This window comes from Camelus dromedarius, chromosome 35, assembly GCF_036321535.1.
Source record: "Camelus dromedarius isolate mCamDro1 chromosome 35, mCamDro1.pat, whole genome shotgun sequence".
Classification (NCBI taxonomy): domain Eukaryota; kingdom Metazoa; phylum Chordata; class Mammalia; order Artiodactyla; family Camelidae; genus Camelus; species Camelus dromedarius.
The window spans coordinates 9168013-9186724 of record NC_087470.1 but is presented as its reverse complement, the minus strand read 5'-3'; the positions used below and the strand labels follow the sequence as shown (position 1 = coordinate 9186724).

The 18712-nt window shown below is 37.0% G+C and overlaps 3 pseudogenes; 1 reads left to right on the top strand and 2 right to left on the bottom strand.

Moving 5' to 3' along the window:
- Positions 1-892: 892 nt before the first annotated feature.
- Positions 893-1866, bottom strand: LOC135319983 (olfactory receptor 4A15-like; annotated as a pseudogene).
- A 3124-nt stretch (positions 1867-4990) lies between these two features.
- LOC116155209 (olfactory receptor 4C11-like) lies at positions 4991-5903 on the bottom strand (annotated as a pseudogene).
- An 11566-nt stretch (positions 5904-17469) lies between these two features.
- On the top strand, positions 17470-18454 carry LOC135320016 (olfactory receptor 5J3-like; annotated as a pseudogene).
- Positions 18455-18712: the final 258 nt, after the last annotated feature.

Sequence of the window (18712 nt, the reverse complement as noted above, 5' to 3'; positions counted from 1 at the left end):
TGTCAAGTTTTTTAGTTTATGGATTATGGATTATGCTACATTCATACATGAAAGGCAGAGCCTGTGTATTTACAGAAGGCTATGAAACACTTTAAACAAAAAAGCAATAGGACTATTGAAAAAGAGCAAAGGTGTAAACAGACATCCTAAAGTATCTGGGAAGATTAATGGATCATCTTTATGAAATATAACTCCATACAAATCTGCTTCACTTGAGAAGATAATGTGATTGCCCAATTGGAAAAATAAGTATGATTTGGTTATTTTTCTGTATATATATTTTGTTCATTCAGATAGTTTTTATATACCTAGTTTCCTTATGATTAATATTACAACTCTGAAACATCATTATCCTTCAACATTAACATAAACATTAAGAATAAAATAATGTATGTAAAGTATCTTGCAGCTACAAAAATTAAGATACATACTTCAAATATTAATATGGGCTATCTACAGGAAGAATAAACCAAGTTTTTATGTCTTATTTTTATTTAATTTTTCTGAAATCTGTATCAAGTCCCATAATTCTGAAAGATTATATTATTTAGAAGAGAAACATGAGAATATCTTCCACTAACTAAAATAAATTTAAAGTCTTAAAATAGCTCAATTCATCATATAGCACATAAATCTATAATCTCAATAATCATTATATACCCCAAAGCTAAATATATTTTCCTAAGAAATTGTGAAAATCTAAAACTAAATACATTTTCCTAAGGATTGTGAAAATCCTAAAAATATATTTAAAAACAAAATGCATACTTTGAACTAGCAAATTATGAAAATCTTAAAAGTATATTTTGATCATTGGAAGTATTCACATAATAAATGGTTTCATCTTGCCCAAGTTATCAAATCTGAGGAGAAATTTACTGCAATTAAAGAATCACACATGGCTTACCTGGAAAGAGCAATTCTTCATTGAAAATAGGTGATCTATTTTGCCTTCTTTTCTTTTTCTGGTCCAGAGCTTTTTCATTGCATTTTGCATCTCTCCATTTCTCAGAGTATAGATTAGAGGGTTCAACATAGGAGTGATTATGGTGCAAAAAAAATTCAAGGATTTATCAATGGGTAAGGTAGAAGGAGGTCTCACATACATAAAAATACAGGGGACAAAGTGGACCACCACAGTAATGTGGGAGCCACAGGTAGATAAGGCTTTGCACCTCCCTTCCAGACTCAGAGTCTTCAGGGAGTGCAGGATGACCCCATAGGAGATGAGTAAGAGCATAAAGATGACCATACACATTGCCCCATCACTGGCAACCACAGTGAGGCCAATAATGTAGGTCCAGTGCAGGCAAGTTTTAAAAAAAGGCACATGTCACAGAGGAAGTGATCAATGACATTGGGGCCACAGAAGGGAAGGTTGTATACAAAGAGAAGTTGACCTACAGCATGTAAAAACCCACCAACCCAAGTCAACAGCAGCAGCAGAGCACACACTTCCTTATTCATGATTGTTAAATAATGCAAAGGTTTGCAGATGGCCACGTAGCGGTCATAAGCCATGATCACCAGGAGCAAAATCTCAGCACCACCAAATAAGTGCCCTATAAAAAACTGAGTCATGCAGCCTTGGAATGAAATGGTTTTCTTCTCACTGAGTAAGTCTATAATCATATTTGGGGTGACTGTAGTAGAATAAACAGCATCCATAAATGATAAATAGCCAAGAAAGAAGTACCTAGGGGAATTCAGGATTGGACTGACCACCACAGTTATAGCAATGAGTAGGTTGCCCACCATTGTCACCATGTAGATGAACAAGAACACAACAAATAATATTTTCTGACCCTGGAGGCTCTGAGTGAGTCCCAAGTGGACAAAATAAGTTACATTGTTCCTTGATTTCATCTAGTCTGTACAGGAGCTGACTTCACATATTTGAAGTGATTTACCTACAAAACAATAGGGAAAACACTCAAATGCATTACAAATTTAACCTTTAATTTATCCATTCAATTAAAATAAATTGTATGGAGTATATATTTGAGTCCAATGTGTCAAAGATATTGTGAATACCAAACTGAATAAGGCATAGTTCCCTGACTTCAGGGATATATTAAAGACTAGGTATCAGAACACCCCAGACTCATGTAATAATTAGCATTATAAGTATATTCACACAAGCTAAGGTTCCTGGCGTAGGAATGTGTCAGTCAAACTGGAATCAGAGAAGACTTCCTGGAAAAAGCAATGCTTAGCTCAGTTCTAAAGAAAAAGCAAAGAACAAGAAAAGATGGGATGGGAATTCCAAGAAAAGGTACACCATTTATAAAGTCACAAAGGTGTAATATTGAGTCCCATTTAAGCTAATTTACATACTTAGTGTGAGTAGATCAAACTGTGAATAGAAGTTCACTGCCCTGAACAGTCTCAGAACTGAGACTTCTTTCTGAGGGTCTTTCCTCCAGTTTTGTATCTCCAGCCCCTATCTCTACCCTTAATTTTAACACTTCTCTGAAGAACATCTCAATTTTGGACATCTCCAGTTGGATGTCAGTTTAGTATTTATAAAATAATACTTTAAATTTCCATAATAAATAAGGTGTTTCCCATCTCATTAAATGGTACCACGTCCATTATAATTGCTCAGTCAATTAATTTCATAGTGTTATTCACCCTGTTATTGGTCATATTACTCATTCATTCTTTTGACAGATCTGGTTGTCTCTAGTTTCAAAATATGTCACAAATTAGATCATTTGCTATCTCCCATCTTCTTCCTGGCCCACAGCTAAAGCCTCCTGTCAAGTCTGCAATTTTATTCTGGCTTCCAACAATTTGTTCTCCTGAAACAGCTCAAATGATTCTCTTTAAATCTTATTCTGATTATATCACTCAATTGCTCACATCTCCTACAATGGTTTCCAATCATGCACTCACAATTTAACGTACCACATCTAACATTTACATTAACAAGAACAGTAATCTTCATTTCATATTTGAAGACAACAAGGCTCAGAACATCTCATGAATTTCCCCAAGGTCACCCATTTTTAGGTCAAACTAGAAATGGGATCTAAGTTTGATTTATTTCAAAATGATTTACTTTCTTACATAATAAATATACACAATTGTGTAGACTGGTTTCTACTATTTACTTTTAGTCTTACCTTGTGGAACCTTGTTCACTACCTGAAGGGAGACTTTTTAACTCATTCATAGATATCTGGGATTCTTCTTTCATCTAATATCACAGCAGAGGGTGAAAGGCTGCATTATTTCTTGAGGAGATGTTTGATTTTATTTAGCTCTCTGTCCATTTTCTCCTTGGAGTTTTCTGATGATTCAGAAGACATTTTTTACTTGCAATGTGAATTGTTTAAAAGAAATTCCAAGTAGCACACACAGACAATCCTCCCCCCAATTACCTTGTTAGGATAATGTTACAAAAAGGAAAGCAAATCTATGTTTACATAGGAAGATAGCAACTAGCCATTTCCCAGGGAAATTTATTTCAAGTCAGGTCTTTTCCTACAAGCTTCAAATTAGAAAAATACCATTCAATTGTTTAGCCCTTCTCATTTTACTATGTCAGTATGGCCAGACCAGTTGACTTGAGATTCTGTGAGACATTCTTACACTGGTTTTTTGTCTGCTTTTTTTCCCCTTTTTTTATGCATTGCTTTAAGTCTAGCAAATGACCTCCTAAAATTTTTGTATCCATTCTTAAAAGGATGTCATCTTTTCACCCTGATAGGAAAAAAAATTAACTTCATTACCTCTTTGAATAGCTGTTTTGTGTCAGTCTCAGTCTATGGAGAATAATGCTGTTAACTAGGAATCCCTGGCCACACTTATCTGAGCTTACCACTTGTGGGGAGCCCCCATAGAGGTTTTCCCAACCAGAACCAATGTTGTCACTGGATGGAATCTTGTGCTTTTTATGACAAGTGACACCCAGCAGGGAACTTTGGAAAAACAAGGTTTATTCCTCAGTGGTCATGAAGAGTACACTGCATGCCTGAAGTCACACAGGGATGCCACAGGTTCAGAGAGAGAGAGAGAAGAGAACCTGGGGTTCTGCCCTCACTGAGGTCAAGGGTGGAATGCCTACATCTTCTTGGGGTCTCTCTCTATTAGTTAATTTAAAACATAAGAGAAGGACTAAATCATAGGAAGGGGAAAGCAAGGTCACTCAAATGGTCAATTATAGGTCACCCAGGGCTTTGTAAAAGGGGAACTTCATGGACAAAATGCCTGGATCAGTATCTAATTATGCCAATGTATTTATTAAGATGAGTATCTTTGAAATGAATGGCTGGACAATCAAAAGCTTAATGTCAGGTGCTTACATTACACTCCAGAAAGCTGCCAGGTTCTTACACCACAAGACCCTATCTCTAAATAAAGGTCACATTTGGAGGTACTGTGAATTGACTCCAACACATTTTTTTTTTCTTAAGGGGAACAATTCAACTCATAACAACATCAAATTTCAAGTCATGGGTGAATGTCTCCTGTTAAAAACCTTTTCTTTCTCCAAATGTGTTATATATATATATAGTGTAAAAGTTTCCTCTTTAAATTTTATGTAACATGAGGCAACAGTAACTGATTTGCCAACAAAGTGGATGGCAGAAATTAGTAATAAATTGTTAAATTTGGATAATAAACATGAAAAAGAAAAATACAAACCAGAACAATATATAAATAAATAAGGTAAACTAGAGAAACAATAAGATCTGGCTCACAAGCCTCAAAAGAGCAGAAATATCAATGCAGACAGCAGACATGAGGAACAGGCTTGGGCTTCCACAAATATGACTGTACTTAATGGTCTGTCACTCTATGAGACATTGGTTTAAAACAATATAGATCTTTGCTCTGTGCTCAGTCTGCCTATTCCATACAAGGTCCCATTGGAAGAGGATAATATTGTCCACACTGAGATGAGAACATTTTGCCTTTTCTATCAATCCAATTTTATTTAAACTGTGACAGAATTAGCAATTGGTGTCTTCTGCTCTTTACCACCTCAAGTCAGAGTTTGTTGCACCATAACTTTCTCATGGCAGTTTTGACTTCTGCATTCCTCAGAGTATAAATCAGAGGGTTGAGCAAAGGTGTCCCAATCGTGTGAATCACAGCCACCATCTTGTCCACTGGAAATACAGTTAGAGGGTGAATGTATGTGAATATACACGGTACAAAGAATACAATGATAACAATAATGTGGGAGGTTCAGGCGGAGAGGGCTTTTCTTCTTCCTTCTGCACTCTGAGTACTCAGAGAATGTAAGAAGAAAACATAGGAGATATGCAGCATTATGAAACTCACCATGCATATGGACCCACTGTTAAACACAATGAGTGGATTGATGACATAAATATCCATGCAGGCAAGTTCCAGTAAAGGCTGCATATCACAGAAATAGTGATTGGTAACATTGGGACCTCAGAAGGATAATTTCAGAGCCAAGAGGATCTGTGTTGAAGAATGGATGCAAGACCCCACCCAGGTCAGATTCACCAATGCACCACAGACACGCTGGATCATGATGGTTGTGTATCTCAGGGGCTTAATAATGGCCACATAATGATCAAAGGACATGAGAATTAGCACCAAGATCTCCATGCACCCAAAGAAGTGACCTGCAAAGATCTGGGTCAGGCATTCATTGTAGATGACTTTCTTCTCACATACAGAATCTACAATCAACCTAGGAGCAGTGGTTGTTGACAAACAGGCATCAGCAAAGGATAAACAGGAAAGGAAGAAGTACATGGGCTCCCACGTGTCTGACTACATCTTATGTTCATCACAATAAGGAAGTTTGCCAACAGAGTTGCAAGGTATAGAAGCAAGAAGATCACACGTACTACTTTCTCCTTTAGAACATCCTGTGTTAACCCATACAGAATGAACTCATTAATGCTCCTATTCATAATGTTGCTTTTATGGTGAATGTAGGACAGACACAGCTGAGAAATGGTTCACCTGCAAAGAAAATTGGGGAAATGGTGACTTGGCAATACCAGTGTATTTGGACTCAAAATCACAACTTTCAGGTTTCTAATTCCATCAACACCTAGAACTCAGTGTTTCTCAAAGTTGCCCATACATTATACTCACTTGGGAAGCTTTTTTAATTTTTTAATGCTGATGTTTATGCTTTAAGCATGGACATTGATTCAAGGTCTTTCTAGGGGGACTAAGTTTCTTTTTTTTTTTTTTTTTTTTTTTTTTGGTGGGGGAAAGCCCTTAAGTGATTATTCTCTCTGCCAAGTTCTGAGCACCAGTGACTTTGCTTTATGATCTCGATCAGGTCACTTTAATGTCTTGAAGCTCTTTCTTCATATGACAGAGATTCTAAAGATATTTTATTAAGCATATGCATATGTTAGCTTATGTGCATGCACATAATGTGTATGCATCTCAATTACTGAAAAACAATACTCATATATAATTTAGAAATAATGCTTCTGGAGATTCTCTCTTGACCAAGACTATTTTTTGATTTGGACACCAGTTTGCACAATTATTCCTGACCTCTTCAGTATCTTTCTTGGGTTATGCTTTAAGAAAAAATTATTTCTCCAATTTTAGACTTGCAGTGGCCATAGTTTGACTGTCATTGCCAGTTAGGGTACATGAGAGTTATATCTCACAAAGGTTAGAGTTCCAGTGAATAATTAGGAAACTCTGGCCAGATTAATCCCACTAATAAAATCCAAATTTGAAGCTATATATGATTTTGTTAGGATCAGAATACTTTAAGAATGTAAGTCAGATTTAATTTTGTGAGAAAAGGAATGAAGCAAAAAGAATGAGAAAAAATAGGCAGAGAACAATGGGTTTATTTTCTATTCAATTATCTATATTGATATAATTATAAAAAGTTTTAACATCAAAAATCAGGTTTAAAACCTACAACACTATATCTTCCATCATCTAAACTGTTCAGAAAAAGAAGATGGGGTTTAATGATAATTTTATTCTACCCAGTAGAATTAATTTTCATAGGTGGAACTAACAAACTACAAAATTTCAGCTACACTAAACCATCCACAGATAGCCGAATTATTGGTACAGCCCTCCCTAACCTCTGTACTCACTCTGATATCAATTTTAACTGCATGTATTCTTATACAAGATGCCATGTTCTGTTCACATTTTTCCTAGATGATTTCATGGTCTTTCCTTTCTTGACAGCCATGTTCTTTAAATGCTGGGGCTCTAACAGAGGTTGCTCAGGGCCTCTCAAACCACAGGCCCTGGGCCATGTCTTGGGGCTATAACCTTGGAAACTTTGCCTCCCCACTATTCCCATTGCCCACTGCTTCCTTCCCATTCATTTTGACAATGATACTATTCTAGTATCATTATGAAAATAATGCAAATTCCTGTTTCAATTTTGAAGTATATATAAGATTCAAAACTCTTAAAATTAGTAGTAGAATTGCCATTATAATGTTTTGTAATTTTATGACAATATTTAATTAAGATATTATCCCATTCTAATTAACCTCCCTGTTAAGCTCCTTAAATCTACTGCATTTTTAGTCCAGGGTTAGTATTTACTTCAGCACTGATTTATTCTTTATCTGTCTATTTAAGCATATTCTTTTCCCTGTTAATCTAAGAAATATGTTCTCTTCATATATCAGATCCTTTTCTCTCCCTTCAATATTGCTCAGCCAATTTCCCTAAATGTCTCAACTTTTATACTCTTTCTATTTCTGGAATTTTGAAAAAAATAACTTTTCAGTGTTCCCAGCTGAGTCCTTCCTGATGGATGCCTGGGCCTTATTTCCATCTGCTGTCTTAGTGATTTAGCTCATTTTAAGAGAGAGACAAATCCACGATCAATGGCCCTAAAGCACTTCAGAACTTCACCCAATTAAATACTCTTGAACAATCCTGGCAGAAATATAGTTCTATTTATGACATTGTTGACTGAAATAAAATCCCACAATGTGAGAATTGTGGGTTCTTTTATTTGGGGCAAAATGAGGATTCTAGCCCAGGAGACAGCATCCCAGAAAGCTCTGAGAAACTGCTTCAAAGAGTCAGGGGGATACTCAGTACCATATTTTTCAGTGAAGGGGGCACATGCTGCCAAGCACACACTTAGGCAGAGGCTTTCTCCTCATCATGAGGAACAAATGTCACTGGTAATGACTTTAGTGCTTTTCTAGATATGAGAAAAGGCAAGAAGTTGGACATATAAAATCTTCTTCTGAAAATATCTAACTATCTGAAGGCCCATTCAGCCAGTTTTCCTTGAACACAGAATGCCTCATTCCTGACCTCCATCCTGAACTCCTTTCAGGGTGTGTTGGAGGTTCATTGGCTGCAGTGGCTCCTGATTTAATCAAAACAAAATTAGATGACAAGTGCCAATGTAATCCAATACTCGTAAAGGCAGATGGCAAGTGCCAATTTTTATTTAGCAACATTAAATGCACTTAGAGAAAATTAAGTAGATGAATTTAAAATAAGAAGGCTATACTCTGCGATTTGAGTAAAACATCCTTACCCTTCATGCCCTAGGCCATTCCTTAGTGTTTCGTTGCAGGAACATTAAATGCTACGTTACGTATTAATAGTGCTGTGAGTGGTAAACAGCACTTGCATTACTTTGCTCCTACATCAGTATTATTTACGTAGCCTCAGAATAATCCCACTTTTTAATCTAAATCACCAGGAAAAGGGACAATGTTAGAGGATGAATGATAAATGTATGCTATGAAAGAATAAATAAAACTATTGACTCAGCTCTGACAAAAATATTCACTTGTTGCATTTCACAATTATTTGGATTGAAGTTGGAGAAGATAAACTGAAGGTAGGTCTAACTCCATTAGACTTGCAGTAACAAGGAGCCCTGGCCTCCAAAGTAAGTTTGCATTCAAATGGCTGTTATTTATTGAGCATTTAAAATGTGTCAAATGCTGTCCAATCAAAGCCACATTATTATTTTGTTTCTAAATCATTTGAGGTTATTAGTATATAATTCCCATTAAGAATGAAGATTCTGAGGCCAAAAAATGGTTATATAACTAGCCCAGTGTACACAGTTTCATGATAGACCCTAGCTTGCCTTAAACTTGGCAGCCTGCATCAAGACACCCATACTTCTAGTACTACATCCCAATTTAAAACCCTCTTGGAATATGCACAAATGCAAATGATAAATCTCACCATGTCTCCATTCCTTGAAAATTCTGATAATGACAATCTTCTATTCTCTATGGGGGAAAGCCCATCTGCTAGAACTATGGTTCCAAGTCTCACGTCTACTTCTAAGAATGAGGACAGGCAGCTCTGGCTGATGAGATAAAGAATTTTCCCCACTGCTTCTCAAGCACTGTCTTCAACATGGTCTCAAGCTAAACATAAATAAAGAAGCAGAAGTTTCCTCATTGACTTCCAAATGGTCGTGTTCAGATTTCCCTGAAAGGTCATAATCCTGCAGAACCACCTCTCAGTTCCCCTCAGGGTTTATAAATTTCCCATCATTACAATTTTCCAAGACACAGTTATCTGTGGTCTGACCTATTCAAGTGTTTGCAAAATGTTTATGTCCCCAACCAATTAGATATTTCTTTCTTTCTTTCTTTCTTTCTTTCTTTCTTTCTTTCTTTCTTTCTTTCTTTCTTTCTTTCTTTCTTTCTTTCTTTCTTTCTTTCTTTCTTTCTTTCTTTCTTTCTTTCTTTCTTTCTTTCTTTCTTTCTTTCTTTTTTATCTTCTCCTGGGCTTCTATTTGAAGATGCTTTTATTTCCCATCATGTTCAGAAATAGAAAACTGTGTAAACTGGGTCAGAATATAGTGTCTCTGCAGAATTGGGGTGAAATGCTCTTATACTTATAAAATGCAAAAGATGAGTTCTGGGATGAGATACACCATCAATCCACACAAATATATGCTGTTTGGTGACTAGAGGAGAAATTCGTTCTTATTCCAGAATAACAAAATTTATACATACATGTACAAAAATGCTTACATTAATCCAAGTTGTTCTTTTCTTCTTTCAGTACCTGAACTTAATATGCCATGACTTTTAAAAATAAAAGCACAATTTCTAGAGATTAAACAAACTTAACCCTCTCCATTTTTTTTTTTTTAAAGAATGACAGGCCTGTTTTCTCTGATGGAATGTAGCACTGGGATTGAAGACTGATGGAAAACCTGGACTTAGTCTATGAGGCCTTTCAGAGAGAGTCTATGCCAAGGAGTTTGCTGTTCTATACATTCTTGAATCCTACCTATTTTTATGTGTATTCACACCCCACAGAAAAAAACCAGTATTGAACTGATTCATTAGAAAAGTAAAAGTCCATGAGTGCCTAGAATTCACTAGACTATTGTATTCAGGGACAAATGTTATTTTATTTTAATTAAAATTTTAGGTGTTTTTCCTGACATGGAAGAACCATCTGACATGGACTGCACTCCTGGAGGGGATGATAGTTTGCTGTTTTACATCATAACTAATGATGCTGCATAATTTATGGGACTGCCCATGAATACTGCCTTCCAGTTACTTTCTCAGTAATATTTCTTTATTAATGAGCACAAGTACAAACCTGAGGACCACAGTCTGAAGGAAAATATGAACAATAATTCATTCCCCAGTCATGTTAAATTAATGACTTGGAATTTTAGGAGTATATAGAATTATCCTCCAGCCATGACTTCCCTTGAACTCTTAATACCACAATGGCTGCATTTCTGGAAAGTGATAGATTTCACCACTGACCACAGCCCTGTCATCCACACACCACCACCAGCAGGCAGAGCAAATGGAAAACCTGAATGCAGGCAAAGAAAAGTGCTCCCATTCATGCTAATGATACTCCTCATCACACATGGTTTAGAAACAACACAAGAGAGCACAATTCCACCACATCCGTGGAGGCGAGAGAGGAACAATCCTCATTGAGAACAAATGCTTTCAAAGCCTTGCAAGATTTAAGTACAGCCACATCTGAAGACCTGACTGACACATGGCACAGAGCTTGTAGAAGGGCTGGGGTGACCTACTTGGGTATCTGCAGGAGAGATGCACAGGATGTAAGATGTCTGCATCTACTACTGTAGGTGGTGACAATGCAGTCAGACCTCAGATAAGTGACAGCTAAGAAGGGCCCAGACATCTGGCCCAAGCCAAAGGTCAATAGAGGACCATTTATAACCCAGATCGTTGAATGTGCCCTGTGTCACCCAAAAGCAGCATGTAAACACCAATCTAGTAATCAGCTTAGTACAATATTATGAAAGAAATAATGAACCAGCTCATAGAAGACATTTACTTCCTAGACGGCCCTCCTGGAACTAAGGTCCTGGCCACAGGGCCAGAGATAACCTCACAGAGGCAGATCCAGTAACCAGGGGTATCTGGTGGACCCCAGGTGAGGGATAGAACACCAAAGAGCACCTGGAGGGGAAAGCAGGGATGAGGCCCAGGCAGTCTAATCCTGGCTGGAGTGCCCCACTAGAAGGCACTTCCCAGTCCCTGACACTGAAAGAGAACTTAGAAAATTTCTCAGAAGACACTTCAAGATGTAGAGATAAGAAGAGTGTCTCTGCTTGTCCAGGTCCAAGGTCAGAACTAACTAACATATTAGTTATTTCCATTTACCACTATGAAGTGAGTTAGTCATACAGATGTCTGGGAGAAAGTGTGCTATGTAGGGAGAACAGCCTACGTAAAGGCACAACAGCAACAACACACCTCACCAGTAAGAGGCACAGAATGGTGCCAGAGCCGTCAGTAAGGAGTGGAATAAAAGAGAAACAATTTTTACTAATTGTAGGGGTTTTGACTTTTACCCTGGGTTACATGGAGACTGTTTGCTGAGTACTGAATAGAGGTGTGATGTGATCCGACTTATGAGTTTAAAAGATAATTGTGAGTGTTCTATTGAGGATAGAGTATTATTTGGCAGAGGATGCTAAAATAGAGCAAAGAGAGTAGGTTTGAGGCAATTGCAAGGATTCAGGGAAAGAAGATAGTAATTTGGTGCAGGTCTAAAAGTGATTAGAAGTGATTGAATTTGGGATATATATTGAAGGATAAGCAAAAAGATTTCCTAATATACTGGATGTGGGATGAAGAGGAGAGACCAAATGTACCATCAGCTAAGACAGAGAATGTTGTGAGTGGAGTAGGTTTGGGGATGAGGGAAGAACCAAGACACAGACTTAGTTAAGAAATCTATTAGTCATTCAGGAGGAAATAACATGGAGGAAGATCGATTTCCAGGTCTCAACCTCAAGAAAAAATTCTGAGCTGGAGGTAATAATTGGGGAATCATGTCATCTGAAGAAAGTGTGTCAAGGAAGATTGGGTGAAATGTTGCTGATGGATTCTTTACCATGAGAAGTGAACAATAACAAGTATATTTAGTGATGCAGAGGTCATTGGTGACATTGAAAAGAGCATTTTCAGTGTTAGTAATTGAAGTGTGACTGAATAGGGTTAAAGAGAGTGGAAGGAAAGAAATGGGAGACAAACATGATAGAACCTCCTGATTTTTGTTACAAAGAAGAGAGGGTGAAATGAAGTCATAGAAGATAAAGGGAATGGAACCAGGAAAGATTTTATTTTAAGAATGAGTGAGGTAACAGATTGCTTTTTGCTGATGTAAAATGATTCAGAGAAATGGCAAATATAGATGAAATAAGAGACATAGAAGAGATTTTTGACCAATACCTTCATGAGGGTTCTGACCAGCAGAAGACCCACTGAGACAGAATGAATTACCCGAGCCTCTGTGGAAAGTCATGAGAGCAAGAGGGAGTCAGGGACCAACTCCACAAACCTCTCAAATGCTCCCACATTTATTGTGTACAATCAAAGGAAAAATCACTAACAGTTGTGTGATGGAATGCAGGAATTTAGGGAAAGACAGGATGAGATGGAGTTTGTAGAAATCACAATGAGTACAAAGGTTTAGTTTATCTTTAGGGAAGTCACAGGGAGAGGGGAACAAGGTATATTCTTTAGGTATGTTAATTAAAAAGCAGACCACCAGGCCAGCCAGTTCCTTGTCTTGGGCATAACAGACTATCTAAACATCAGGCACACCCAACATTTATAGTTTGAGGGCCTGGGTCATTGCTTTGCAATGAGCACAGTGCTATCTAACACCTCAACTATGCAAGCAAGGGATTGCCCCTGCTTTTTATGACAAGGAGACAGGAGTGCGATGCACAGACACCTGCTAACAAAGCAGTTACTAAAGCACATTTGTTCTTCCTAAAGGTGACAAGTGGCTGGGCTCTGTTGCAATTTGTTAACCAAGTCATGGGCTCCCACATATTCATGTAAAATATAAGGAGATGAGGTCCAGTGTATATGAGGTTGGTTGCCTTTGGATTGGAGTACAGAAAATGCATGTATAAGACTCAGGAGGGAGGTAGCATATAACTGAATGGGTGCTGCCAAATTGGTAAATAAAAATTCTCTCTTCTGTTAGCTAGTCCTCAGTGATATAGGAAGCAAGTTCATCCAATGTTTTCCAGTAAGTTTGAAGTTTGTAACTGATCTTTAGACCTGTCTCTCCCTCAAATTAAAAGATATATTCCTTTATACATCACACATGCATTCTCATATTGTGATGTCTTTGTATCATGAATAGTATTGGCTAATTAATTAATTTAATTGAATAAGTTCAATTCTGATATAGAGATCATATAAATTACAATCTAATATTAGCAAAAGCAAGTTCCTATAAAAAAGAGGTAAGATCAAGATTTATTTTAAATGTCGGAGTGTTAGGGAAATGACAAGCCAGCCAAGAAACAAGCACCACTCGGAGGGTTGGAGTACAGATGTATTACACTGGCGGACTCAGAGGGGCTTCTGCTCTGAAACTCTGAGCACCTCCAAGACGTGCACATGAGGTTTTATAGGGTAAAGTACAAGCTTGGGGTATTCGGCCAATAGGCATGGAACAGCTTTAGCAGCATCATTATCACAAAAGTGGAGGCAGGGAGGCAGCAAACCAACATTCCAAAGCCAGATACATCTCTTTGAAAATCCAGATGGCTAGCAAAAAAAAAAAAACATGAACAGCAAACCAACACTAATTAACTTAGATTTATGAGTTAGTCCAGCAGAACTCAGATCAGTATTCCGATACTTAGATGTGTGAGTTATCCTGCCATCCCAGCCCAGCTTTTCCTTCACATTCCTAGACTTGTGAGTTATCTTGTTAGCCCAGCCTGGCTTTTCCTTCACACTTTCATATGTGGACTGGAAATGAATTTTATATTTAAAAATTAAAACAGAGACTGCATCAGGTACTTAAAAAAATGTCCTAGGCCTTCTAAAATAATGGCTTATCTTCTGGCTTAATTCAGCCACAGAATCTCACCTAACCCCCCTCCTACTGTAAGAGGGAAGAACAAATCTGACTCCTTGCTAGACCTGTTTCTTTGGCTCTAACCCTGTGCTCTGTTTCCCGTGCTGAGTCATGCTGATTGTGCACCTTTTGTAAAAGAATGTTGCCTACAGCCTGAAATATAAAGGTGAGCCCATTCTCAAGGCACTGACTTTTAAGGGTATAATTCTTTCCCATTTATATAAATAAAAAGTTGCAGAGTTGAAAATAACATTGGTCTTGTTGGAGGTCTTCAGGGACACCATGACCTGACCTATGTGGGCAGCTGCATGAACGAAGGATTCTGACACCAAGAAGTTTGCAACAATCAACCATACTCTCTCCCCTTTTTAGTATAAAAGAAGCCTGAATTCTGACTTGGGTAAGATGGTTCTCCAGGACATTAGTCGGCCTTCTTCTCTGTCTGCTGGCTTTCCAAATAAGTTGTAATTCCTTGCCCTAACACTTTGTCTCCCAACTTATTGTCCTGTTGAGCAGTGAGCAGAATGATTTTGGGACCTAGTAACACTACCACCTGCCCCATCAGCTTTTACTTTAGGGATTTAGGAAATTTGCATTTAGGAAGAAAAATGTAATTATTTTTAGAATAAGCAATAAAGGATGATTCTTATTTAGATGTCTATGTAATGGAAGAGTGTGAAATACTGCTACCAGAATCCATCATAATTCATTTTAAAGCCACCCCCCCTCAAATTTTCTATCCACAGACACATAACTAGACTGGAAGAATCAAATTCAAGAGATAGGTGGTTGGATTCACTACAAGGTAGCCTTTTAAGAAGCAGTAGTTTTAATTTTCTTGTATGACTTTTTTGCAATCCAAAGAAGTAAAGGATTAAAATTGTTTTCTATCTAGTCTTGCTCTACTACATTAAAGCCCACTGACATCCCACTTTGCTTGTGTGTGTGTGTGTGTGTGTGTGTGTGTGTGTGTGTGTATGTGTGTGTGTTTGACAATTAGTTCCAAATAATAGGTTCTTTTGAAAAGCTTCCCTTGCTGAGGTGTGGAGCAGGCATCACTACCAATTCTATTGCAGTTTTTTTTTTTTTTTTATTTTCAGAGATTGTAGATTTCTGTTCTTTCTCTATACTTGCCCATTTTTCCTTCTATTCTTTTTAACAATCAGGAAATCAAATGCCTTAAGGGAGCCATTAAGTTATTGAGAGTTTCTTAAATCCCTCAAGAAGCACAGAGGAACTTTTAATAATATATTTAATATATCTTTGGATCACAAGATTAACTCCAGGGACTGTATTTCCATTTGAACGAAGGGAGATATATAACTGAACTTTTTAACAAAATCTATCTTCTAACATGATTGTTTTTGATCATCTTTCTCTTGCTTTCACAGCTTGGAGTCTGTGGCTTTGGTTCTCACATTTAAATAAGTTTGAATTTCAATCTTGCTACTCAGTAACTACTATTATTTACCCAATATATGTATCACTGAAAATATCAGTCAATTCACTATTCTTGTGTGATTTGGGTTTGTTTGTTTTGGTTGGGAAATAGAGAAAAATAAGCTATGAGGATCAGTGTTGATGAGGTTCATAAATGAACTAAGGTGTTGACTATTTTTTTCTTCCACTGGTAAGTAAAATTCACTTATTTAAATATCCAGTCTACATACATTCTGCTAATCAGTTAAAAATAACCAAAAAAAAAAAAAAAAAACGAAGAAAAAAAGGTTCAGATTTTAATGTGATGAAGACTTCAAGTTATAGGGGAGGGAGAAATTTGTAACTTGACTGTTATTCCCACCTTTTGTCTTACACTTCAGTCTCTTTTTCTATATTAGCATCAAAATTGTTATGCAACTTCTATTGGAGTAATGAAAAATCAGTGTTTAAATTCAATCTGGAATATTTCCTAAAGGATGAATTGCAATCTAAATCATGACTCTGTATTCCCATGGGGATGTTTCATCTGTCACTCTAGATACTCTAGATGTAGCATAGATGTTTCCTTATTTCATATTAATCCAGTAATCTTGCAATGTTATTCTTATTCTAAGTTTTATCTCTGTACACAAGGAATAGCATCTCCTAAGTGAAAAGGATGATTAAGACACCAAAAATATATATATATATATCATCCTATATTCTGCAGAGGTAAAGTCACTAGTATCCTAAATTGTTTAAAATATTTATTTTGAAAATAAATATTAAAAAATAGTTCAATTTTACAGGCAAAATGAGGTCACAATCAATAAATATGCTTGGCTTAAGTGGAAAAGGTATTGTATATTCTAAGAAAGGAGTTGCAATGTCAAGGAAAACAAAGTATTACAAAGCAGTAGCTGAATGGTTTGTAGGCTTGTTTTACTTTATAAGCTTGCTTTACTTTTTGTCAGAAAAAGCTAAAGACTCTTTTTCCTGAGTCTCCTGAGTAAGGTATTTCTATTGGATATCAAAGGCCAATTATAAGTTACTGTTCACCATTTTCATATTCCAGCTCAGAGCTCCCTCTCCCCACATGCCTAATGAGCACTCTTTTCAGGAGCTATTGCCTCTGGCTATTTTTGGAGAATGACTCCAGAATTTATTCATATTGGGGACATGCCTTTCTTCATAACCCAGTTTAAAAAAAAATGTGGAGTGTGAACTTAACATGAAGTCATTAAGTGGGAAAACTCAAGTTTAAATGTCACAATACCATTTATTCTTATATATTGTTATAGTTGACATTGGCTACTATGAGATCCCAAGGAAGATGTTTCAAAGAGAGCTTCAATGGTACCACAGATTAAATTTTCAACTTCAGTCATTTATGCTTTATAAACTAGATTTTACATATTTTAGAATGAAATTCACTTAAGGTTTTGAATGTCTTCTGAATTCATCCCTAACTGAGACCTTAATGTTTTCTTTCTTCATGCATGGAATTTCCCAATGGAGCAGGCAAATAAACAGTGCTTAAAGAGACTAGAAAATTTTAGTTAAAATTTTATAATTTTATTCTTAAAATAAGTAGAGCAGAGAAGTCAACAACTCAAGTCACTAGTTAGGGATTCCAGATAGTCTTGATAATGCCACATGGTTACTTCTCAATTTATTCCAATCTCCTTATTGTTAAAAAGTCCCAAGAAAAGTAAGCACATGGCTGATGTTAATTTCACACTGGTGACCAAATTTATCCTCTTGGGACTGACAGATCGTGCTGACATGAAAGTGGTCCTCTTCCTGTTGTTCCTGCTCACCTACACCATCTCCTTGGTGGGGAACCTAGGCATGCTCTTTCTCATCCAGATAACTCCCAAACTCCAGACACCCATGTATCATTTCCTTAGCTGCCTATCACTTGTTGATGCCTGCTATTCATCAGTCTTTGCACCCAAAATGTTGATGAACTTCTTCGTTGAACGGGAGACGATTTCATTCTCTGTGTGCATTGTGCAATATTTTCTATTCGTGTCACTCCTGACCATGGAGGGCTTCTGCTGGCAGCTATGGCTTATGACCACTACATGGCCATTGTGAACCCTTTATTTTATACGGTGGCTATGACAAAAATGGTCTATGTCGCTCTAGTAATTGGATCGTGTGTAGGTTTAATCAACTCATTGACACACATGCTTGGTTTGCTGAAACTGTCTTTCTGTGGGCCCAATGTCATCAGGCACTTCTTCTGTGACCTTCCCCCACTGTTGAAGCTGTCATGTTCTGACACATCCGTGAATGAGCTGTTGCTTCTAATCTTCTCTGGAGTTATTGCCATGACCACTTTCCTGACTGTGATGATCTCCTATGTCTTCATCGTCGCTGACATCCTGAGAATCCACTCAGCAGCAGGAAGACACAAAGCCTTCTGCACATGTGCTTCACATCTTACAACTGTTACCTTGTTTTATGGCTCTATAAGTTTCAGTTACATTCAGCCAAGCTCCCAATACTCCTTAGAACAAGAAAATGTGGTATCTGTGTTTTATACTCTGGTGATCCCTATGTTAAACCCATTGATTTATAGCCTAAGAAATAAAGAAGTGAAGGATGCTGTGAAAAGAGTTAAAGAAATGAAATATATTCCTTGTTAATTTCATACCATACGTGCTCTAAAATAATAGACAGACAAGTGCCTTGGATAATGAAATTTATATGAATTTACTAAAACTATGAATCCAAAGAGCTCTTAGAGTTTATTTAATTGGAAACTTCTGCTTTACAATGGAAGAAAAAGGCCTGGAATAATGTCATAGTTGGCTGGTTACTGTGTAAACTAACCTAATAAACCATCCTAAATCTAGGTTAGTTATTTCTGGACAGTTGTTAACATTTTCATTCCTGTATGTGGGTAGAAATGAGTATATACACACAGATATATAGACACACAAACACACACAGA